This window comes from Bos javanicus, chromosome 11 (assembly GCF_032452875.1).
Source record: "Bos javanicus breed banteng chromosome 11, ARS-OSU_banteng_1.0, whole genome shotgun sequence".
Lineage (NCBI taxonomy): Eukaryota > Metazoa > Chordata > Mammalia > Artiodactyla > Bovidae > Bos > Bos javanicus.
In genome coordinates, this window is record NC_083878.1 from 38,660,329 (window position 1) to 38,686,132 (window position 25,804).

General features: G+C 40.7%; 1 pseudogene; it reads right to left on the reverse strand.

Annotated features, from left to right (window-relative positions):
• Window positions 1-14,102: 14,102 nt before the first annotated feature.
• On the reverse strand, window positions 14,103-14,269 carry LOC133257906 (U2 spliceosomal RNA; annotated as a pseudogene).
• Window positions 14,270-25,804: the final 11,535 nt, after the last annotated feature.

Consider the following 25,804-nt stretch of genomic DNA (forward strand, 5'->3'; position numbering starts at 1 on the left):
TAAAATTATCTAAAGAAATAATAAAGATCAGAGCAGGAATAAGTGGTATAGATAATAGAAAAGAATTTTAAAATGACAAAACAAAGAATGTTTCTTTGAAAAAATAAACTAAATTGAAAAGCCTTTTGTTAACTAAGAAAAAAGAAGACTCAAATAAAAAGTGAAATAAAAGACATTATTATTGATTCCACAGATATTTAGGAACAAAATAAACCATTATGTACAAAAAAATTAGACAACCCAGAATAAATGGAGAAATTCCTAGAAACTTACAATCTATCAAAACAGAATCAAAAAGAAATAGAAAACACAAACAAAATTTAAAAATGAGATTGAAAGAGTAATGAAAACAAAGCTCGCAACATAGAAAAGTCTAGGATTAGATGATTTCATGGGTGAATTCTGCCAAACATTTAAAGAAGAATCTTTCTTAAACTCTTTCAAAAAAAAAAAAAAAATAGGAGAGGGAATACTTCCAAACTCATTCTGTCTGGTCAACATCATCCTGATACCAAAGCCAGACAAAGACACCTCCAAAAATACCATAGTCCTAATGAATATAGATGTAAAAGTCCTCCACAAAATACTAGTAAACTGAAACAACAACACATTAAGGAATCATATGCCATAACCAAATAGGATTTATCCCTGGAACATGGATGTGGTTCAACATATCAATATGATACACTACATTAACAAATGAAGGATAAAAACTACATCTCAACAGATGCAGAAAAAGGATTTGACAAAATTACATACCATTTCATGATAAAAACTTAACAAATTAGGAATTATAGAAGGAATTTACTTCAACACACATTAAAGGCTAGTTTATAATGGCTAACATCACACTCAATGGTAAAAAGCTGAAAGCTTTCCTTTACCACAACAAAGCAGGAATGCCCACTCTCATCTCTCAGCATAGTATTAGCATTTCTGGCTAGAGCAATCAGGCAAAACCAAGGGCATCCCAAATTGTAAAGGAAGATGTAAAACTATCTCTGTTTGCAGATGACTTGATATTATATTTGAAAACTCTAAAAACTACACACACACACACAAATGTTATAACTAGTAAGTGAATCTGGTAAAGTCTTAGGATACAAAATCAACATACAAAAATCAAGTTTCATTTCTATAATAATGATCTCTCTGAAAAGGAAATTAAGAAAGCAGTTCTAATTACAATAGCATCAAAAATAATAAAATACTTAGGAATAAACTTAATGAAAAAGGTGAAAGGCTTGTAGACTAAAGATTATGAAGTGTTGACAGAAGAAAATTTAAAAGGCAGAAACAGTGGCTGACTTTATTTTTGGGGGCTCCAAAATCACTGCAGATGGTGACTGCAGCCATGAAATTAAAAGATGGTTATTCCTTGGAAGGAAAGTTATGACCAACCTAGATAGCATATTTAAAAGCAGAGACATTACTTTGTCAACAAAGGTCCATCTAGTCAAGGCTATGGTTTTTCCAGTAGTCATGTATGGATGTGAGAGTTGGACTATAAAGAAGGCTGAGCACTGAAGAATGGATGCTTTTGAACTGTGGTGTTGGAGAAGACTCTTGAGAGTCCCTTGGACTGCAAGGAGATCCAACCAGTCCATTCTAAAGGAAATCAGTCCTGGGTGTTCATTGGAAGGACTGATGTTGAAGTTGAAACTCCAATATTTTGGCCACCTGATGTGAAAAGCTGACTCATTTGAAAAGATCCTGATGTTAGGAAAGATTGAAGGCAGGAGGAGAAGGGGACAACAGAGGATGGGATGGTTAGATGGCATCACCGACTCAATGGACATGAGTTTGAGTAAACTTCGGGAGTTGGTAATGGACAGGGAGGCCTTGCGTGCTGTGGTTCATGGTGTTGCAAAGAATTGGACACGACTGAGCAACTGAACTGAACTGAAAGAATGATTTAGGTCTACACTAGTTGGGCAAGAGAGATTTCTACAAAGAATTCTGGAAGGAGAAATGTAAGGTGTAACAAAGTTTCTAACATATTCTAATTTCTTATTTGTAAACCAAAGAAAAACTACTCTTCCCCATAGATGTGCATATTATGTCTATGTATGATTGTGCAAGCTTAAAGAAAGATATGCAAATATAGAAAAGCAGGCTGTCAATGGTGATTACTTAGTGATGGAGAAGAGAAAGGAGAAGGAAAAAATATGTAGCATAATGCTAATATAAAGTTGAGTAGTATTATAAATAATTGAAGTTTGAACGTTTATATAGACAGTACCTAGCACATTGACACAGATAAATTGAAATATTAATTGAATTTCAGATTGTGATGTAAGATATTTTCTTTTGGGTTACTGTTATTTCAATATAAGTGTCTTAATATATTATTATTTTATTATTTACTTATCTTAAATGGTCTCCTTTACAGTTAGTTACAATAAGAAAACTAAATTGTTGTTTAGTTGCTAAGTCGTGTCCAACACTTTATGACCCCAGGTTCCTCTGTCCATGGGAATTACCAGGCAAAAATACTGGAGTGGGTTGCCATTTCCTTCTCTAGGTGATCTTTCTGATTCAGGTATTAACCCGGGTCTCCTGCATTGGCAGGTAAATTCTTTACTAGCTTAGTGTGTGAAAGTCACTCAGTCATGTCTGACTCTTTGTGACCCCATGGACTATACAGCCCATGGAATTCTGCAGGTCAGAATACTAGAGTGGGTAGCCTCTCCCTTCTCCAGGGGATCTTCCTGACCCAGGAAACTCAGGTCTCCTGCATTGCAGGCAAATTCTTTACCCCCTGAGCCCATTCATAATCAAAAGACTGGTGTCCAGATCTGGATATCATTTTCAAATTGTTCTCTCAAGAACCCCAGAGGTTCCAAGGATGTACCTCCCTGGGACAACAAGTGGTGAAGGGCTGGGCCCCCATGTCACATCCCAGGGAAAGTGTCTGCCCCTCTACCTCTTCATCATCTGCAACTCTTAGCTATAAATGGAGCAGCTCATGTTCATCTATTTTATATTTGGAATTTTACATATATTTTATTTGAAGAAATCCTGGTGCTTAAAAACAATGTGAATATTGTTGCTTTAGACAATGATGCCAAGTAGGACCAATTTCAGTATGAATACTCTACATATTGCACTTCTAGTTCCCTTTTGAGGGAGTTAGATATGGCTGCAGCAAATAGCCTATTGCAGGAAAAATGATTAGAATGGTTCTAGAAGACCCTGATTCCTACTAGCCTGTTATTAATGGAGGAGATTTCTCCATTGCAGGCCTGTTTATCTGGGCTGAGGCATTTTAATTAATATTAACTTAATCTAATTTAATGAATCCATTTCATCTGTGGACTGTTAGCATAGCTATAGTTGTATTTTCCCAAATTTGCCTCTTGACCTATCTGCTTATGGTAACAAAGCCCCTATTTCCAGTGGGGAGCCCACTACAATTTCTTTCAGGTGGGTATATGACCCCAGGATGACAAATTAGAATATAATCCACTTGACCTTGGTAAATAGTTCAGGGATAATACGTAATTAAGCTCGGCCAAGCAAAGTCCAGCTTGGGATTTTTATTGGAATTACTGAGAACACGAGCTGTGTAAACAACAGAGTGCCGGCAGTGCTGTTTGTTATAACACAGGGAGATAGCACATTAAAATGAAGTTAAGACCAAAAAGGAATTGCTGAGCAATGGAGATAGATTTCTGCAAACAGTGTCTAAACCCCGGGACCCAGCTATTCTTGGAGTTCATTTGCCCTGGAGCTTCCTATCTATGTGAATTCCCTTTGTGTTAAATTTATCTGTTATAGTTGAGTGTCACAGCCTAATCACCATGATTCTCGCTGGTGGACGTTTTGAGCAGGGTTGTTGGGGTAAGAGAAAAGAATGGGGCTTTTCATGGGGAAGCAAACAGTATTGAGAGAGTCTGCAGAGCTGTGGCGGAGAAGGCAATGGCACCCCACTCCAGTACTCTTGCCTGGAAAATCCTATGGATGGAGGAGCCTGGTAGGCTGCAGTGCATGGGGTCGCTAAGAGTCAGACACGACTGAGCGACTTCGATTTCACTTTTCACTTTCATGCATTGGAGAAGGAAATGGCAACCCCACTCCTGTGTTATTGCCTGGAGAATCCCAGGGACGGGGGAGCCTGGTGGGCTGCCGTCTATGGGGTCGCACAGAGTCGGACACGACTGAAGCGACTTAGCAGTAGCAGCAGCAGCAGAGCTGTGGAGGCAGCTTGAAGGCCCTGGATACCTGATGGGAGATAGGAGGAGCAGAACCTGAGAGGAAGGGGGTAAAATGAAAACAATTTCCGTCTGTTACCTTGAGATCTGAATATCTGCTCTTTGAATTCCTCACTCCTCGGGAATCTAAAGGCTTGGAGGAATTTTGCCTCCATTTCCAAGTACATCACTGAAGATCCATTTAACAAGTTCTCAGAAAAATCTACTTATAGGAGTCAACGTTTGGGTCTACAAGTGGGATAGGGTAGGAAATGGAGAGAAGTGTGTGCCCAGGGCCCATCTGAGGAACTGGAGAGTGGATGGCTAGAGGGTACTCTGTCAGTTACCTGGGGCAGAATTGATACCATAAGAGCATCAGAACTTGGAGGAGATGGAAAATGGTGATACTATTCTTAGATCCATGTGAAACAACTCTCAGGGGTAGCAGAAGATCCAATGAAGCAAGGTCACAAAAAGTCAGAAGTCTTTTTGCACTGTGATCCATGCCGGTCTTTCAGATCTGGCTAGTTGATTAAATTATCTCTGTGATAAAATAAGCCAATATATAGTCACCAACATTAAGCAAGTTATTGGGATTTCTAAAGCTTACAGGTTGACATAATTGTAGTTCTGAATTACACATCCTGGGTATGTATAATATCATATAAGAAATGAATCGCCAGTCCAGGTTTGATGCAGGATACAGGAAGCCTGGGGCTGGTGCGCTGGGATGACCCAGAGGGATGGTATGGAGAGGAAGGTGGGAGGGGGGTTCAGGATGGGGAACACGTGTACACCCGTGGCAGATGCATGTTGATATATGGCAAAACCAATACAAAAAAAATAATAAAAATAAAAATCAGTCCCGCCTCCCCTACTCAACTCTCCCCCACCCTCCCTCCTGCCTTTTTCTTTCTAAAAAGGCAATATTGTAAACCTGGTTCATATATATCAGCCTGAAATTTCTATTCACCTACTATGATTTACAGTACCAAGTGAGAAGAATGGGATAGGGTTATAGACAGGGGATGGGTTTCCTCCACAGATGACCAGAATGTTCCTGAGTTGCTGTTTCTGAGAGGGGGGCAAGCCGGTACATCACATATCATCTGCTGGGCCCAGTAGCTGGTTCTTTACTGAGATTATCACTTATTTCCATGGTTCCCAGCTTCAATAAGATCTCAGGGAAGGATAACTGACAACTGAATAAATGTTGCAGCTGAAACAAATATAAACACAAATCTGTATTTACAAATGTAAACACAAATCTACAAATACAAAAGGTAAATACAAACCTGTACAGGAACAGGATGTGAAAGCAAAAATGGAAGTAATGCTTTCAGTTACTAGACTAGCTCATTGTAGGAGGGCAATTCCATTGTTAGAAACTGCTGGTCATCACAATCCTGATACAGTAATGACTTCTTTTATTCTCTCTGAAGCTGGGTATATCAGAGACCAAAAATATCCTTCACATAAATCATTCCTTTCCTAGCATTTGACAGCCACTGTCTCAAACTTGATTAGTCACTGGGCACAAGGAGAGGCAAGATCATCATAAATTCACATGTATTTAGTGGATAAAGCACAGCTTTTCTAGAAAGAGGGTTCCTGTTTAATCTCTGCTGGTCAATATTCATTAGTAGAGCCCAGGACTATTAAAATAAATAGAGGACAGTGCAAGTTTCTTCGGGGCAGGATTCAGCAAATGTATTTTATTTAAAAGATGGAATTATTTTATCCCAGAGAGATGTAAGGGAGACACAGCAAATGCAAGAGGCACTGGAGGACACAAAGGGTATTTCATCCGAAAGCTCGCCTCGTTGCTTGGATGAGGACCCTTTCCACCAGGTAGCGTATTTCTGAACCTGGGAACTCGAGCAATATTACAAAACCAGACCTCTACGATACCGAAAGTTTGGCTCAGACGCTTCTGGAGAAACTGCTGAGTAAGGACATGGTTTCACTGATATTAGAAAACTGGAATCGCCTGGATGATTTCTACTAATCCTGTTTAGCAATCTGCTAGGCAGTAATGTCTCCACTAACTATGTCTTCTCTTTTGGAGTAAAGATGATGACTATTATTTTATTATACTAAATGAGGTTTATTGGTGGTTTCCTAATGTTATACTACTTGTTGGTTCTAGGCTAGAAATGTGAATACAAATAAAGATTGGGAATTAGTTTTAGACATTACTTTTCTTTAACTGTTCAAAGTATTTACCTAAATCCTTCTAATTGCTTTCCTTGTCTGTTTTTTTTTTTTTTTTTTTTTTTTAAGTTGGAAGTCACTGGGCCTATTTTTAAATGTGGTCAAGGGCAATGTTGGGTAGAATGATGTATTTAGAATCCTAACAGTCTACCTCATGGGTTTATGAAGTTTTGCTGAGGAGTCCCCAGCCTAAGAGGTGGGAAAGGGTAGAGACTGCCTTTATTTTAATCTGGAAATACAGAGGCCCGTGAGGTTAAAGAGTTAGTACCAGATTCTAGATTGTCTGAATCTCAGGCCTGACTCCATATAGGAGAGGCCAGTGTTGCCCATCTAGGTAACTGGAGAGTGGATTAGGTTCTGAGGGGTCAAGGCTAGGGCTGTGATTTCCTATCAAAGCCCATGGAGGATCCCAGGAACCCAAAGAACAAGCCAAAGTCTTGTAGCTAAAATATTGATGATGGAAGAGGTTTAAATATCATGTCTGTAGGGGCTAAAGGCAGGGACTAAAAGCAGTTCAAAACCAGAACTCAGCAGCTGGAAGATGGGTTTGAGTATGGTCAGGGCAATTGTCTGAAACTGCAGCTGGGTGAGACTTGGGTGGTAGGCTTTACTAAATGGCCAGTCCTGGCTCACCAGGAGGCAAATCCTTGGTGAGTCCCTTATCCAACGGAACATTTTGTGCCTGGCAACCCACTCCAGTACTCTTGCCTGGAAAATCCCATGGACGGAGGGGCCTGGTAGGCTGCAGTCCATGGGGTTGCTAGGAGTCGGACACAACTGAGTGACTTCACTTTCACATTTCACTTTCATGCATTGGAGAAGGAAATGGCAATCCACTCCAGTGTTCTTGCCTGGAGAATCCCAGGGACGGGGAGCCTGGTGGGCGGCCATCTATGGGGCCCCACAGAGTCGGATATGACTGAAGCGACTTAGCAGCAGCAGCAGCAACCTCAGGAAGACGTGCCATTTGAAGTCTGACAAGTACAAGAAGAAGATAAGAAAATCATAAACTGGAATCATCTTTCTTCTTGGTGCTTGTATTTTAAATTTGGCAAAAATGGAAGAAAGGATTAAAAAAATCACTTGGCTATAACTAATTGGTTTTCTTTTTTTGAAGTGTTTCAGTCATATATTTATGTCAGTCAGGATTATTTGTTCATTGTTTTCTCCCTAAACACCCATAATAATAGCTGAATACAAGAATTGTTTTGCTGACTCAGACCTATGGTCCACAGGGCTACAATTTTATGCTAATAGAGGCCTGTAGGACTTTCATAGGGTGACATCACTTCCTTCCTTCACCCATCTTTATGTTTCTAGTCCTTTAGCGATCTGAATTTCATTAGTTCATTTGTGGGGAAGGTAAAAATTTCCTCCACCCTTCTAGGGTCTCCAGCTGGGACTGATATAAGACAGATTAACAGGGGGAAAGGATACAAATTTTACTTATATTCAATATGTACATAGCCCTTACAAGAACAAAGAAGATCCAAAGTGGTGACTAGGCTTAAGTGCTCAAGTTGAACAAAATGTGGCTATTGTGGAAAAGTAACCAAAATACAAAGGAAAATGAGAGTTATTCCTGACTCCCTAGAATGTATCTTCCTCCTTGTACAGGGAGGGCAATTTTCACATGGGAATTTTATCTCCCACTTTCAGGAAGAAAAATAAAGATCAGAGAATCTTTCTTACATGTACACTTTTTCAAAACCTTTAACTCGGAATAATCAATATGCCAAAGTGCCGTATTTTGTAGTAGCATGTTCTGAACTCCTTTGCATCCAAACTTAAATAAAAAAGTTATTCCAATTCTATTTGGGTTGGGGGGGAGGGTGGGTGGTGGTGGCAGTAAGTTCCACTGGTTTACTGTTGGCAGGAAGCAAGAGATTTTCATCCTTTGTACTAAGACCAGCTAGGAAACCCATCAACAGGCGACATGGAATTTGATATATAGACCTCATCCCTGTTTGAGTGTTGGAGGAAGATGGAAGCCAATGAAATTAGGAGTCTTGTGACCTTTGAGGGAAGACAGGAGGCCCCTGGAGTCTCTGGTAGTATTAAAGTAGAGCTGGATTTCTTTGAAAGATAGAGTGGTTCATCCTGGTGTTCCTGGAATCATCCTGGTATCTGCACTGAAAGTTCTACATGCTGGGAACCCCTCAGTACAAGGCCTATTTCAGATACCATATGATTCTTAGATCCTTTCTCTTCTGTGTTCCGAAGCCTGTTTGGAAGCTAGCCTTACCCATGTAAGGTTACTCCTAAAAGCCCTGGTTGGAAATCTCGGAGAGAAGTTTGGTGATAGTGTCCCGCATGGGCCAAGCACCTCCCCTTGGGCTCTGTTGTTGTTTAGTCACTAAGCCCTGTCCGACTCTTTGCATCTCCATCAAGTGCAGCATGCTAGGCTTCCCTGTCCTTTACTATCTCCTGGAGTTTGCTTAAGCTCATGTCCATTGAGTTGGTGATGCCATCTAACCATTACATCCATCCTCTGTGGCTCCTTCTTCTGCCACTCAACCTTTCCCAGCATCAGGTCTTCTCCAATGAGTTGGCTCTTCGCAACAGGTTGGACAAAGTTTTGGGGCTTCAGCTTCAGCATTAGTCCTTCCAGTGAATATTCAGGGTTGATTTCCCTTAGGATTGATTGATCTGATCTCCTTGCAGTCCAAGGGACTCTCAAGAGTCTTCTATAGCACCACAGTTCGAAGGCATCAATTCTTCAGGGCTCAGCCTTCTTTATGGTCCAACTCTCACATCTATACATGACGACTGAAAAAACCATAGCTTTGACTATGCAGACCTTTGTTGGCAAAGTGATGTCTCTACTTTTTAACATGCTCTCTAAATTTGTCATGGCTTTTCTTCCAAAGAGCAAGCATCTTTTAATATTGTGGCTGCAGTCACCATCTGTAGTGATTTTGGAGCCCAAGAAAATGAAATCTGCCACTGTTTCCACTTTTTCCCCATATCTTTGCTATGAAGTGGTGGAACCTGATGCCGTGATCTTAGTTTTTTGAATGTTGAGTTTTAAACCAGCTTTTTCACTCTCTTGCACATTCAAGAGTTTAGTTTCTCTTCATTTGGGCTCTGTAGCTCCTGCCAAAAGATCTGCCTGGGCCACTGTTGTAAACCTGAGGCCTCTTTATGGACTAAACAGCTCATTTGAGTCACAAACCTGTGTGGATGAATCTGAAATAGGAATATTTGTTTTTCTCTCTGGTTTGTGGCTTATATCACAATCTTTTCTTCTTAAAAATGGGGATAATAATCATACCAACCCCTAGAGTTGTTTACAGTATTAAATAATAAAAAAGAGTGCTAAGAATAGGGGTGAACACATAGTAAATAATAAATATTAGGGTTATTACTATAGAGTTATAGGATGTTGATAGAATTGTCATTGTTATACTAACTTGTAAGTTCCTATAGCAGAGAATTTTCAGGCTGTGGAAAAAACACATTGAAGGTTAAAATTAGAGCAACTCAGGGTCAGTGAAGGTTTGCCCAAGGAAACCTAACCTGGGAGTCAGATGGCCTAGTTCTCCCACCATTTAACTGCAGTGAGTATCCTCACATCCGTAGGAAGCCACGAAACTGCGCCTATAAACCTGCAGAGCTTCAGAGCTGTGAACTTTGTGGTGGCCTGTGGGTGAGGCTGCAACCACCACAGGGAGTTGAAGGAGCCAATTAGTGAAAACTTGAATCAAACTAGATTTAGTAACTAGGAAACATAATTGCTCATGTCACTAGAGGTCTAGAAGATCATGCAACCAGCCTTTATGTTAACTCAACCCAGTGGTTTCAGAGTATAATCCACTGAAGTGTTGATGTTCCCTATCCTCTAAGATCTCAGTGGTGAGAAATGAGGGCATCAGAGCCAGGTATTTGATCCTTTCTCCTCTCAGAGAACAGGGAGTTCATAGGTTGAGGATGGGCCAAGAGGAGCCCATCTCATACCTGGAGGAACCCAAACCCAGAGAGTTACAGAAGCTGACAGTGGTGGGGAAAGAAGGGCCCCATGGTAAGCAGAGCCCAAGGTAGACTTTGAGAGTTGGAGTGTAAAGGTCAGGGAACACAATACTTGAGGAGATATGAGGAGAATAGGACAGGTCAGTAGTATCTGAGGTGGGGGCTACTGGTTGGGCCGGATGGTAGTGTTTGTGCATCTTCCTTGTGTACTTTCCAGCTTCCCGGGGGGCACTAGTGGTAAAGAACCCATCTGCCAATGCAGGAGACATAACAGACTCGGCTTTGATCCCTGGGTTGGGAAGATTCCCTGGAGAAGGGCAAGGCAACCCACTCCAGTATTCTTGCCTGGAGAATTCCATAGACAGAGGAGCCTGGAGGGCTGTGTTCCATAGGGTTGCAAATAGTCAGACACAATTCAAGGTGACTTAGCATGCATGCATGCCTATGCACTTTCAGCATGGGCTGGCTATGTTGAAAGATCCAGGGATGGATTCACAGAGAAATAGTTCAGGGCAGGGCTTTTCTTCCAGTAGGGAAATAGGAAAGCCTTCAAATAAGGACTCAGATGGTAAAGAATCCTCCTGCAGTGAGGGATACCTGGGTTCGATCCCTGGGTTGGGAAGATTCCCTGGAGAAGGGAATGGCTACCCACTCCAGTATTCTGGCCTGGAGAATTCCATGGACAGAGGATCCTGGTGGGCTATAGTCTATGGGCTCGCAAAGACTGAGCAACTTTCACTTTCACTTCACTTTCAGATGACTACGGATGGTTCTGGCTCCAAGGGTATCAAGTAGCTGGGCCTTTTTAGGAGCTCTGCGTGTAGGCTAAGGACAGGAAGACCAGTCCTGGTAAGGCCTATGCTGATGGCACTGGGGTTCCTAATCCATTGCCAGGCTTGAAGCAGGAACTGGTTCTTTATGACCTGAGGCTCTGAGATCTTTGCTCACCATCTTAAATTTCTCAGAAGGTAAATCTAAATTTGTAAGGGTTCATGTTTCACAATTCTAGAAGCCTTTTCAATCTGGCTTCGTTGCTTGCCAGAGTTCCAGAATAAACCCTCCTACAATATGGACCATGCTCTACCCACCAAGGCCAAAACAGCCAGCTGGGAGACAGAGCACATGGGCTGAAAATTTGGTAGTAAGATGCTGAGTTCTGTTCTTTCCAAAATAATTAAAAATCGATGGTCAAACTTCATTGAGTGTGGAAAATTTGGAAATAACTTTTCCAAGGGGATTAAAAACAACTCTTAAATTTAAGGATTATCAAGGAAGATGATGCCATTGGGGAAGAATTGTCAAAAAGGGGGCATTGAGACTGTTTTTCTCTTGTAGGCTAGAAACTGATCCTGGAAGTCTCCTCCAGAAAATGGTTTTCTAAATGTCTTTAAAATAGCAATGTGACAGCATCACTTGGATCAACCATAATCCCATAGCTTCATAATTCTGAAGGGTTGCACTCAATTCTAACATACAACATTCTGAAATGTCTATCAAACACTCTAGTTTATGACATAATTTATATTAATATGTAGAACCTAATTTGTTGTTTAAATTTTAGAAAACTCAATAAATATTTTGGGTGCATGCTTAATATAAATTTATTTTTATTTATCTGTGTTTGATAAATGTCTTCCCCCCACCCCATTCTCTTCACTCTGTGTTTATTTTCTGGATTGTCTGCCCTGAGTTTGTAGGCAGAAGGTAACTGAAAGTTGTGACCGGCTGCCATCTACTGGGGAAATAGAACAATAGATGAAAAACAGGCTTGGCGAGGGCCTCAGTGCAAAAAAATGAATACTTAGAAAAAGAGAACTTCATGAATATATAAAAGGAAACATGGAAAGAGATGGGATGTTTACATATTCCTTGATACGGGAATCTAATATGCTTCTTTGACATAATATTTTCTTTAAAGTAAGTGAAAGTGTTAGTCACTCAGTCATGTCCAACTCTTTGCAACCCCATGGACTGTGGCCCACTAGGCTCCTCTGTCCACAGGATTTTCCAGGCAAGAATACTAGAGTGGATTGCCATTTCCTTCTCCAGGAGATCTTCCCAAGCCAGGGATCAAACCCAGGTTTCCTGCATTGCAATCAGAGTTTTTACTGTCTAATTAGGTCAAACATTAGCTATCAGGAAAAATCCTCAGTCTATTAAACCCTCAGTCTACTTAAAATCCCCAAACTTTCATAGTGATAAGACCTTTGGGATCACCCATTTCAGCACCTTCATTTACAGTTGAGAAACAGAGGCTCCGAGGAAAGGGATGCTAGCAGAGGACTTGCATCTTCTCATCTCATCACCAAGATGGTTCTCATTTAGATGAAGTGGCCATTTGGGTAAAGATCATGATTTAAAGGATGCCAAGAAGTTATTCAGGGCACCAAACATTCTCTCCTTTGCTGGCTAAATAGGCTGTCAGAAAGTCTCATAATTAGAGTTGCTTCTTTGAGTGAAAACTGGTACTTACGCATTTGTATTGTACATTTCCCCAAACACCTTCACACAAATAGGGTTTTTCTGATTACCTATTATTTCCCAGCTTATTTAGAAAGTAAGTAAGTAGTAAAATCACTGCTTGAGATCTAATTCTAGCCAAGAGAGGGTAGTGGTGAGTGAGAAGAGTCTTGTGAGACTCGCTGAGGCAGTGAGAACCAGGGAGGAAAGCTGGACCTGGTAAGGCTGAGACTCTGGGTCCTGGAATTCAGATAAAAGCAGGTACCTGGAGGGATGAGGAGCTTTCAAAGCCATGGTATTCATCTGCACAAATGCAGACACACAGTGAGAGGTAAAAATGGGTGCTTAGAAAAACCAGGGTGGCTACACTGGACTCTCTGATGAGTTGTCATTTCAGAAGTATACTTATAGAGGAAAGTGAGCCCTTGGAGCCAGGGGTAATAGGCAAACCCTGTGGGAACAATGTTGTGGAGACTTCAATTCCCATGAGCTAGTAAGAAATGTTCAGGGCAACAAACCCAATAAAATTAGGTTAAGAGTAACTCCACAAGGCAGAGGTGGGAAATGGGCCTGTTACCTGGAGTTTTTCTTTTGTGCATACCAATAATTCAAAAAAAAAAAAAAAATCAGAGCTTTTTCTCCTTCTTTCACCATTATTTTGGCAACAAAGAATGATCTTTGGATTGAAAATCATAGAACATCCATCAGTGAAAGGGAAATAGAAGTCCAGACTGGAGGAAACCCATGTCAGAGAGTAACAGTGACATATCTGAATGCTTCCTGCATCATCTCATTGAATTTGTACAATAACTCTGTGGTTTTAGGCACTATCTTATTTAGATATTAGGAACCATAAACTTATGAAGGTGAAACTATTTATGTTTCATGTAATTAGGGGGAGGGAAGGAACATAATTTATACCCTGGCCATCTGAGTCTGAGAGCTAAATTGCTCCGTTATTTGGCCTCCAGGGCACCTAAGAGAGATCAGGTCTCCTGGTGCACACACATCACTCCAACTGTTGAGAGAACTTCCAAATATGTAACGTGGACTGTGGTGAGAAGCTGAATGGAAAAAAGTGTGTGTGCTTGCTCAGTTATGTCTGATTCTTTGCGACCCCATGGACTATAGCCCACCAGGTTCCTCTGTCCTTGGGATTTTCCAGGAAAGAATATTGGAGTGGGTTGCCATTTCCTCCTCTGTGTCTCCTGCATTGGCAAGGTGGGTTCTTTACCAATGAGCCACCTGGGAAGCCTCGATGGGAAAACAGATTTCTGTTAAAAAAAGGAGACTATAACCGATTCTACAAACTGCAAGTAGTGAGCTTGATGTAGATTCTGTGAAAAATCCTATGATAGTCTACTAAGGGGTTATTATATTAAACTGTTAAGAAGATACTACACTTGATCTTAGCCAGAAGGTCCAGAAGCCATAAGGAGTTACTATGAACACCTGGGAAAGGAAGCTTTGGGTCCAAGACCCAACAAAGGTTGTTAACACAGGTTATGTCATTTAGAAAATACTGCGGCTGCTTTGGGCTCGCTGCTGTGTGGGTTCCCTTATAAAAAGAGTCATCCTCTCAAAATAGTCACAACCAGTGTAGAGGAGACCAGGTCAGATGATGACAATGCTGTAGAACCACACACATAGGTACATCAATGGGGGTGAGAGGGTTCCAGGGAGAGGCACACAAACCAGAGAAAGAGGGGCAGAGAAAGTTCTCCAAGGATCACATTTCTTTGCCTCCCATTAGAAAAGTTTCTAAAATTGAATTTCTCTTAACATTTTAGATTGAATTATGCAAATGTATGTTCGTGTACATGGGATGGCCATTTTAAGGCCATACATAGTCAAATATTGGCAATTTCGTTGATTCAACCTAACCCAAAATCTTAAAGTTCAACAGCATGACAGACAAGTTCACATTGAAAGAGTAGGAGTTCTCTGCTCTGCATCTCCCCACCTAGCCCTTTCTCCAAGGCTGCCACATTCTACTCTTAGAGCTGTTTTCGGCTATTTCTTTGGCTGCTTACTGCCTCTTAATATGTTCTATCATTTCTTGGCTTTTCATTTTCATACCAGCTATTGCAGTTCTCTTTTGAGAATGGGGATTTAGCTCTCTAACGCTACCTCCGTCGTAAATGTCCTCACTACCTTACCCTTCTTACATTGCCCTGTTATAGTTTCTGGTGAAATCACTCTTCACGTTGGCATCTTTAATGTCAGGAGGGAAGCCTGTTCCCCACTCCTGAAGTTTTCTTCCTTGAGGTGCGATTTCTCTGTTCTCTCTGCCCAACTCAGTTAGTCATTTCCTTCTCTCTAAGGGAGAAGGAGTAGCTTGATTTGGTTGGTAAATTTGGATCAGTTATTTTTCCTTCTGCCCCACCGGAAACTGTTCATTACCAAGGAACAAGCACTCTGTGGAGCACTGCCCTTGCTGGGTGAGAAAATATGCCCAATCTGGGGTTCAGTCCATTTGGCTCTCCAAACTAAACTACTTTAGCTGAATCAACCTTTATCATAAAGAATAAAAGTGATATTTTATCTTTCCCCTGAATTCCTTAGTTTTATTTATCAAATTATTCAAAACTTATGTGGGAAGGAGAAAAAATGATTTACCAAGTATCTTGGAAGGACCCCAAAATTATGATTATATACCTCTAAATCTGCAAGATCAGACCAGTCAATCCTAAAGGAAATCAGTCCTGAATATTCATTGGAAGGACTGATGCTGAAGCTCCAATACTTTGTCCACCTGATGTGAAGAACTGACTCATTAGAAAAGACCCTGATGCTGGGAGGAGAAGAGGGTGACAGAGGATGAGATGGTTGGATGCATCCTTGACTCAATGGATGTGAGTCTGAGCAGACACCACCAGATAGTGAAGGACAGGGAAGCCTGGTGTGCTGCAGTCCATGGGGTCGCAAAGAGTCAGACATGACTTAGTGACTGAACAACAACCTCTAAATTTACTCTTCTTTTCTTATAGTACCTTTTATTTGTTCTAGAGCTATTAAGTTGCTCTGTTTTTCTTATCTATTTAGCTCACCCCTAAACTCCTGAAGGCTGGGCCCTTCTTTCTATAAGGTCATCACTTCAAGTAATGTCTTGCTCTCCCTACCCCTGCCCATTCGCCTTGGAGATAAGTCTTTCAGAATTCTCCTACCCTCTGTTTCAATCTGCTCCAACTGTTCTCTAGGTCTGCAGCCCAGTTGTCACCCAGAGGCTCCCCTTCACCATCATTCTGGGAATTTTGTTTGTTTCTCTCCTGTGTTGAATCCTGACCTCGTGGTTTACATGATTCCTCTTGCTTGGTCTACATTCTACCCTCACACTTGACCAGTCATTTTGTTAAGTATAGAAATCTGTCTTGGACAGAATTTCCCTTAGAAATTTGAAGTAAGTACTCTTCCAGAATTCTAGTATTATGAAATTTTGCAATGATGGGCATTCTGCAGGATACCTGACACATCCTTTCCATTTAGAAGCACATTCAAGTTGTAGAAATTTTTCTTGCATTATTATTATTTTTTTAATAATCTTCCTTCCATTTTTTCCTCATCTCATTTTTCACCCACTCATGCTTAGAACTCTTATAACTTTAATGTTTGACCATCTGAATTAATCCTCCAATGTTCTTTTCTTTCTTACTTACCATCATTTTGTCACTTTGTTTTACTTTATGTGAGATTCTTATACTTTATTTTTCCATGGATTTGATTACATTCCCCAGTTTTTAGTTGATCGTCTCAATCCTCCTGCATCCATGTCTTGGGTCTCTGAGTCCAGAGCCTACGTCCTGAACCTAGAGTCTGAAACCCACTTCCTATGCAGAAGGAAAACCATCTGTCTTTCTCCCATTGCAGCAGCAGAGTCAGGGAAGGCATAGAGGTGGTGATGGGGTGTGTTGCCTAATTCCATGGGCGTAGGAAGGGAACTTAATGCCTCCTTACGTAAACTTTCAACCAACACTCCTATTTTCAGCCTCATCCCATAGCACGGTCTTCAGAAGTAACCAATGCATTCCATTTCTGAGACTTTTTGGTCCTTTCTGGCATGCAAATATTCCATCTTGTCTTCCCATATAAGCTTGGTTTTCAGCTTTTTTGAGTCTGCTATGTCAGGATGACATTTATGCATCTACTTTTCCAGCATTCAAAATTGTGTTGACATCTCCCCTTGGCTGTAGTCTTTTCTCCCATGTTATTTGTCATCTCTTTTAAAAAAGAGATTATGCTTTTAAAAAATTTTTTTTCTCAGTATTTTGTTGGCATGTGGGGAGAGATTAATGCCTGGCATGCTGCAATTCATGGGGTCGCAAAGAGTCGGACATGACTGGCCGACTGAACTGAACTGACTGAAATGAATGTTACTTAATGTTCCATATTTAAAGAGAACTTTGCCCCCCACCATTCTTTTCTCCCTCCATCCCACCCTTTCTACATCAATTTTTAGTAAAAACTCTGTTCAATTATAATTCATAGATCTTACAATTCACCCATTTAAAGTATACAATTCAATATTTTTTTTTAGTATATTCAGAGCAGTCATTGCCACCGTCAATTTTAGTATATTTTTGTCCAAGTATGTAGAATATTTTAGAATATTTCAAACCCAAAAGAAACGTGTACTTGCTGGCAATCACTGCCTATTTCCCTCAATCCCACCAGCCTTAGGAAATCACAAGTCTACTTTCTGTCACTATGAAAGTTTTAGTTGCTCAGTCGTGTCTGACTCTTTGTGATCCCATGGACTGTAGCCCGCCAGGTTCCGCTGTCCATGGGATTCTCCAGATAAGAATACTGGAGTAGGTAGCCATTCCCTTCTCCAGGGGATCATTCTGAGCCAGTGATTGAACCTGGGTCTCCTGCATTGCAGGCAGATTCTTCACCATCTGAGCTATAATCTGGGCATTTCATGTAGTGAAATCATACAATATATGGCCCTTTGAGGCTGGCTTAATTAACTTAGGGTTTCCCTGGTAGCTCACCTCCTCCAGGTTCAACTCCTGGGTCGGGAAGATCCCCTGGAGAAGGGATAGGCTACCCACTCCAGTATTCTTGGGCTTCCCTTGTGGCTCAGATAGTAAAGAATCTGCCTGCAATGCAGGAGACCTGGGTTTGACCCCTTTAGCATAAGGTTTAAAATGTTCATCCATGTTGTAGCATGTATCAATACTTCATTTCTTTGTATTAACAAATAACATTCCAACGTCAGGATATACCATATTGTATCTATACATTTATCACTCGGTGGCCTTTGGGTTGTTTCTACTTTCTGGCCATTATGGAGAATACTATGTTTGTGTGTAGAGGTATGCTTTCATTTTTCTTGCATGTATAATTAGGACTGGAATTGCTGAGTTAACTCTATATTTAATCTTTGAGAAACTGCCAGACAGTTTTCCAAATTGGCTGCACATATTTTATATTCCCACAATGTATGAGGGTCCCAAATACCCCACATCCTCATCAGCAGTTGTTATTGTCTTTATTATAGCCATCCTAGTGGGTGTGAGGTGAAATCTCTTTGTGGTTTTGATTTGCATTTCTCTATGAATAATGATGTTGAACATCTTTTTATATGCCTGTTGCCTGTTCAGGCATGTCTTCTTTGGAGAAATGTCTTTTTAAATCTTTTGACCATTTTAAAATTGGGTTGTCTTTTTATTATTGAGTTGTAAGGGATTTTTTATATTATGCTCACTAGTTCCCTTACCAGTTATTTAATTTCCAAATATTTTTCCCATTCTGTGGTTATGTTTTTACTTTCTTGATGGTACCCTTTGCAGCAATTTTATTTTTCACTCTTATAGCTTGTGCTTTTGGTATCAAAGAATGAGTTGGAAGTGTTCTCTCTTCTTTGGAGATTTTATGACATGTTGGTTTTCTTCTACAAAGGTTTTGTAGAATTTATCAATAAAGACAATCGGGCTTAGAATTTTTTTGTAGACAATTTAAAAATTACTGACTCTATCTCCTAATTTATTATGTCTATTCAGGTTTTCTATTTATTTTTGTTGGTTTCAGTATTTTATGTCTTCCTAGGAATTTGTCCATTTCATTTCCCTTCATCTTTATGTTTATTTTTGTTTTGGACAGTAGAAAAGGATAGTTCAAGGAAATACGGTGGTGTGCTTCATGCTGCTGTATGGGATTGTATAGGGTGTAGTTCATTTGAACTTGCTCCTTTGAGTTGAGTGTGTGCAAACTGCATGACCAAACATGGTGTCTTAAATAGCAAGAGGGTTAAATGTGCCAGCCTTGAAGCATGTGGGTTTGAATCCTGCCTCTACCACTTTCTAGAGGAGTGCCTTTGGGCATATTACTTAATCTCTTTAAATGTCAGTTTCCTTCTGTATAAATAATAGATAATATCACCTTCCTTAGGGATTTTTGTTTTTTTAAAAGACCAAATGACACAGTACAGTTAAAGTGCTTAAAATAGTGGCTGATTCAATAAGAATGTTACTTATGTATATAAATGTTATTTACTTGTGTTTATTTATGTTTATAAGTGTGACTTCTGTTATTGTTCAGTAGCTAAGTCATGTCCAACTCTTCCCGACTCTATGGACTGTTGCATGCCAGCCTTCCCTGTCCGTCACCATCTTCTGGAGTTTGCCCAAGTTCTTATCCACTGAATCGGTGATGCCATCCAAACATCTCATCCTCTGTCATCCTCTCCTTCTGCCTTCAATCTTGCCCATCATCAGGGTTTTTTTTCCAGTGAGTCAGCTGTTCACATCAGGTGGCCAAAGTATTGGAGCTTCAGTTTCAACATCAGTACTTCCAAAGAGTATTCAGGGTTGATTTCCTTTAGGATTGACTGGTTTGATCTCCTTGCTTTCCAAGGAACTCTCAAGAGTCTTTTCTAGCTGAACATACAGTGGAAGTGACGAATAGATTCAAGGGATTAGATCTAGTAAACAGAGTGCCTGAAGAACTATGGACAGAGGTCCATAATATTGTACAGGAGGACGCAAACAAAATCATCCCAAAGGAAAAAACTTATGGCCCACCTGTATAAGCTTCCATTAGTAACTGAGGTCAGAAATGTTCTCTTTTTAATAATCCCTAGCAAGATGCCTGCTACACAGTAGGAGCTCAATATTATTTGTCTAATGTTTTCATGTCAAAGTACTGGATGTGAGGGCAAAGAGTTTGTTGAGGCACTGATTAGGGTACTGATTCATAGTGAATGTCACTGGAAGAGACTGGAGGCATGCTGAAGCTGTCGTGGCCCTTGTCGGGTTCAACAGAGTCATAAATGGTTTGAATAAAGCCACTTGACATAAAGAAACTATGAGGGAGAACAAAATTTGGGTATGCATATATTTGTGTATACATCCCTATACTTGAATCCTACAATTACAACTGCTTGTGTAACAGGAAGCTGTCGATGAGCAGCAACACAAAAGAAATGCTTTGGATTCTTGCCAAAAACAAGGTCATTATGAGTAAACAACTCAGAAACAATAGCAATAGAAAGCTATACTCTTTATGTGAAACAAGGGAGGGGACAAGTACACGCACAACAGAAAGGTGTTGTAGCCTCCCTCCTCTTTAACTTTTGGGGGGATAATTTGCTATCTCTTCTAAAAAACTGAATGTAGACAATAGGCAATAGGCCCTGAGCATTCTCTTTTATGCAGATGGTAAAGTTTTACGATGAAGAGTTAAAAGCGTTCAGTAGACAGGTTGCCATATCCTTGGTATAGCACCTCATCGAGTTTGACATAAGGATGCACTTTCTTATCACCGAATTATCACTGAATGTGAGTTCGCCTTCTTTGTTCTTTGGCATGAGTCTCAGTCAGGATCCTCAGATTTCACACAAAGTTATCAATTCTATTCCCCAGCTCAGTTTAACTGAAACAGAGTAAAGGTACCTGTCAGTACTCATTAGTACTCAATTACTTTCCAATCTGAAGCTGAGAGAAAAAATATTAATGGAAAACAACCTGAAGGTTATGTGAGTCATCCATCTACACTCTGAAATTTGTCCGTAAGTGAAGCCTATCAGAGAATCAGGAATGCATCATAGCCTTCCTGCAGAGTTTCTTTTGTTGAATTGTATACTTTGGCATGAGAGTATGAAACTATATTAAAGATTGTTTCAGGAAGCATCCTTATGAAATATGCCTTTATTTTATATTATTCAAACTATTTTAATTATTACACAGCATCCTAGGATAATTGCATGAATTAAGCCTGGAAGAGAAAGATTTTCCTAAGCAAAAATGATAGAGAAGCCAGTGAAGGAGAAGGATGAGGAAAGTGAAAAAGGGTATATGTGGGAAATGCTGGTTATCTCAGTTTATCTGGAGTGAGGCATCCAACTAGGACTGGAAAATGGAATAGAACCAGAGTGTACCAGGCCAAAGAGAGATTCAGTTCAGTTCAGTCACTCAGTCATGTCTGACTCTTTGCAACCCCATGAATCCCAGCACACCAGGCCTCCCTGTCCATCACCAACTCCCGCAGTTCACTCAAACTCACGTCCATTGAGTCGGTGATGCCATCCAGTCATCTCATCCTCTGTCATCCCCTTCTCCTCCTGCCCCCAATCCCTCGCAGCATCAGAGTCTTTTCCAATGAGTCAACCCTTCGCATGAGGTGGCCAAAGTACTGGAGTTTCAGCTTTAGCATCAGTCCTTCCAAAGAACACACTGGACTGATCTCCTTTAGAATGGACTGGTTGGATCTCCTTGCAGTCCAAGGGACTCTCAAGAGTCTTCTCCAACACCACAGTTCAAAAGCATCAATTCTTCGGCGCTCAGCTTTCTTCACAGTCCAACTCTCACATCCATACATGACCACTGGAAAAACCATAGCCTTGACTAGATGGACCTTTGTTGGCAAAGTAATGTCTCTGCTTTTGAATATGCTGTCTAGGTTGGTCATAACTTTCCTTCCAAGGAGTAAGCATCATTTAATTTCATGGCTGCAGTCACCATCTGCAGTGATTTTGGAGCCCAAAACATAAAGTCTGACACTGTTTCCACTGTTTCCCCATCTATTTCCCATGAAGTGATGGGACCGGATGCCATGATCTTTGTTTTCTGAATGTTGAGCTTTAAGCCAACTTTTTCACTCTCTTCTTTCACTTTCATCAAGAGGCTCTTTAGATCCTCTTCACTTTCTGCCATAAGGGTGGTGTCATCTGCATATCTGAGGTTATTCATATTTCTCCCGGCAATCTTGATTCCAGCTTGTGCTTCTTCTAGCCCAGTGTTTCTCATAATGTACTCTGCATAGAAGTTAAATAAGCAGGGTGACAATATACAGCCTTGACGTACTCCTTTTCCTATTTGGAACCAGTCTGTTGTTCCATGTCCAGTTCTAACTGGTGCTTCCTGACCTGCATATAGGTTTCTCAGGAGGCAGGTCAGGTGGTCTGGTATTCTCATCTCTTTCAGAATTTTCCACAGTTTATTGTGATCCACACACTCTAAGGCTTTGGCATAGTCAATAAAGCAGAATTAGATGTTTTTCTGGAACTCTCTTGCTTTTTTGATGATCCAGCGGATGTTGGCAATTTGATCTCTTGTTCCTCTGCCTTTTCTAAAACCAGCTTGAACATCTGGAAGTTCATCGTTCACGTATTGCTGAAGCCTGGCTTGGAGAATTTTGAGCATTACTTTATCAGCGTGTGAGTTGAGTGCAACTGTGTGGTAGTTTGAGCATTCTTTGGCATTACCTTTCTTTGGGATTGGAATAAAAACTGCCCTTTTCCAGTCCTGTGGCCACTGCTGAGTTTTCCAAATGTTCTGGCATATTGGGTGCAGCACTTTCACAGCATCATCTTTCAGGATTTGAAATAGCTCAACTGGAATTCCATCACCTCCACTAGCTTTGTTCATAGTGATGCTTTCTAAGGCTCACTTGACTTCGCATTCCAGGATGTCTGGCTCTAGTTGAGTGATCACACCATCGTGATTATCTTGGTCATGAAGATCTTTTTTGTATAGTTCCTCTGTGTATTCTTGCCACCTCTTCTTAATATCTTCTGCTTCTGTTAGGTCCATGCCATTTCTGTCCTTTATTGAGCCCATCTTTGCATGAAATGTTCCCTTGGTATCTCTAATTTTCTTGAAGAGATCTCTAGTCTTTCCCATTCAGTTGTCTTCCTCTATTTCTTTGCATTGATTGCTGAGGAAGGCTTTCTTATCTCTCCTTGCTATTCTTTGGAACTCTGCATTCAGATGCTTATATCTTTCCTTTTCTCCTTTGCTTTTCACTTCTCTTCTTTTCACAGCTATTTGTAAGGCCTCCCCAGACAGCCATTTTGCTTTTGTGCATTTCTTTTCCATGGGGATGGTCTTGATCCCTGTCTCCTGTACAATGTCACGAACCTCATTCCATAGTTCATCAGGCACTCTATCTATCAGATCTAGGCCCTTAAATCTATTTCTCACTTCCACTGTATAATCATAAGGGATTTGATTTAGGTCATACCTGAATGGTCTAGTGGTTTTCCCTACTTTCTTCAATTTAAGTCTGAATGTGGCAATAAGGTGTTCATGATCTGAGCCACAGTCAGCTCCTGGTCTTGTTTTTGTTGACTATATAGAGCTTCTCCATCTTTGGCTGCAAAGAATATAATCAATCTGATTTTGGTGTTGACCATCTGGTGATGTTCATGTGTTGAGTCTTCTCTTGTGTTGTTGGAAGAGGGTGTTTCCTATGACCAGTGTGTTCTCTTGGCAAAACTCTATTAGCCTTTGCCCTGCTTCATTCCATATTCTAAGGCCAAATTTGCCTGTTACTCCAGGTGTTTCTTGGCTTCCTACTTTTGCATTCCAGTCCCCTATAATGAAAAGGACATCTTTTTTGGGTGTTAGTTCTAAAAGGTCTTGTAGGTCTTCATAGAACCATTCAACTTCAGCTTCAGCATTACTGGTTAGGGCATAGACTTGGATTACTGTGATATTGAATGGTTTGCCTTGGAAATGAACAGAGATCATTCTGTCATTTTTGAGATTGCATCCAAATACTGCATTTTGAACTCTTTTGTTGGCCATGATAGCTACACCATTTCTTCTAAGGGATTCCTGCCCACAGTAGTAGATATAATGGTCATCTGAGTTAAATTCACCCATTCCAGTCCATTTTAGTTCGCTGATTCCTAGAATGTCAATGTTCACTCTTGCCATCTCCTGTTTGACCACTTCCAATTTGCCTTGATCCATGGACCTAACATTCCAGGTTCCTATGCAATATTGCTCTTTACAGCATCAGACCTTGCTTCTAACACCAGTCACATCCACAACTGGGTATTGTTTTTGCTTTGGCTCCGTCCCTTCATTCTTTCTGGAGTTATTTCTCCACTGATCTCCAGTAGCATATTGGGCACCTACTGACCTGGGGAGTTCCTCTTTCAGTATCCTATCATTTTGCCTTTTCATACTGTTCATGGGGTTTTCAAGACAAGAATACTGAAGTGGTTTGCCATTCCCTTCTCCAGTGGACCACATTCTGTCAGACCTCTCCACCATGACCTGCCTGTCTTGGGTAGCCCCACATGGCATGGCTTAGTTTCATTGAGTTAGACAAGACTGTGGTCTATGTGATTTGATTTACTAGTTTTCTGATTATGGTTTCAGTGTGTCTGCCCTCTGATGCCATCTTGCAACACCTACGTCTTACTTGGGTTTGTCTTACCTTGGATGTGGGGTATCTCTTCACAGCTGCTCCAGCAAAGTGCAGCTGCTGCTCCTTACCTTGGATGAGGGATATTTCCACCGCCCCTCCTGACCTTGAACATGGAGTAGTTCCTCTCGGCCTCCTGCGCCCGTGTAGCCACCACTCCTTGGACTTGGGGTTGCTCCTGCATTTGAGAATGAACAGAAGGTCATCCATTCATTAAAAAAATATGATTTGACTACTGCTGGATGTGGAATGATAAGTAAAATGTACATAATCATTGGCCTTATGGAGCTATTATGATCAGTGAGATTGACATTAATACAATAAGCAAACAAATAAATGCTTAATTTCTTTCCATGGATGGAAATGAGAGGGTACTAGAAAAGTAGGAGAGATCAGAGTGAGAGACAGCTTCATCAGGAAGAGTGAACTCATTTCCTAGGAGTTGACATTGATGCAGAGATGAAGGATGAGAGCTGTTGTCCAGATGAAAGTGGATAGGGAAGATGGTTCCACTCAAGGGGAATGGTAGGTGCAAAGGCCCTGGAGCAGGAAGAACTTGATACTGGAAGACAATAAGAACAGCCAGTGGAGCTGGAGTATGGAGTGGGGAGGCAAGTTGGAGAGGTAAGCCACACACACTCGAGTAGAACATAGCATTGGGAATTGTTCTAAGGGCAATGAGAAGCTTTTTTTTTTTTTATAAGTTTTAAACAGAGTGTGTGTGTGTGAGAAAGATAAAATCCATTAGTAATTGACTACAGGGTATTGGTTAGGGGACACTTGAAAAAGTAGAAAGAACAAGAAAGAAATTAGAATGGGGCAGACCTGTTGCAATAATATATATAGAGGAGCAAGCAGTTGGCAAATATTTCCTGTTAAGGGCCTCATAGTAAATATTTCAGGCTTTGAGAGGCAACAGTCTCTGTCTCAATCCTTCAGCTTTGCTATTATAGTGTGAAAGCAGCCAGATAATATGGAAATATAAGGAAGACTGAGTTCCAGTAAAGTTTTATTTCCCCAAAACAGGTGGTGGGCCAGATTTGGCTCTCAGCCCAAATGGTACTAGAGCTGTGCCAGGGGGCAGGAACACAAAGGATGGGCTAGGAAAAACCGTGGATGAAAAACTGCTAGGCTTTGTGACTACATGCAGGGACTGAGAAAGGTATCAGGAGGTGGGGTCCAAAGCCTGGGATATAGAGAAAATAGTATTTTCATTGACAACTACATGGAAGTCAGGAAGAGAAGCTGATTTTGGAGACAGATGATGCATTTGCTTTTCATTTTTACACAGTTTATACCACATTTTTAAATTG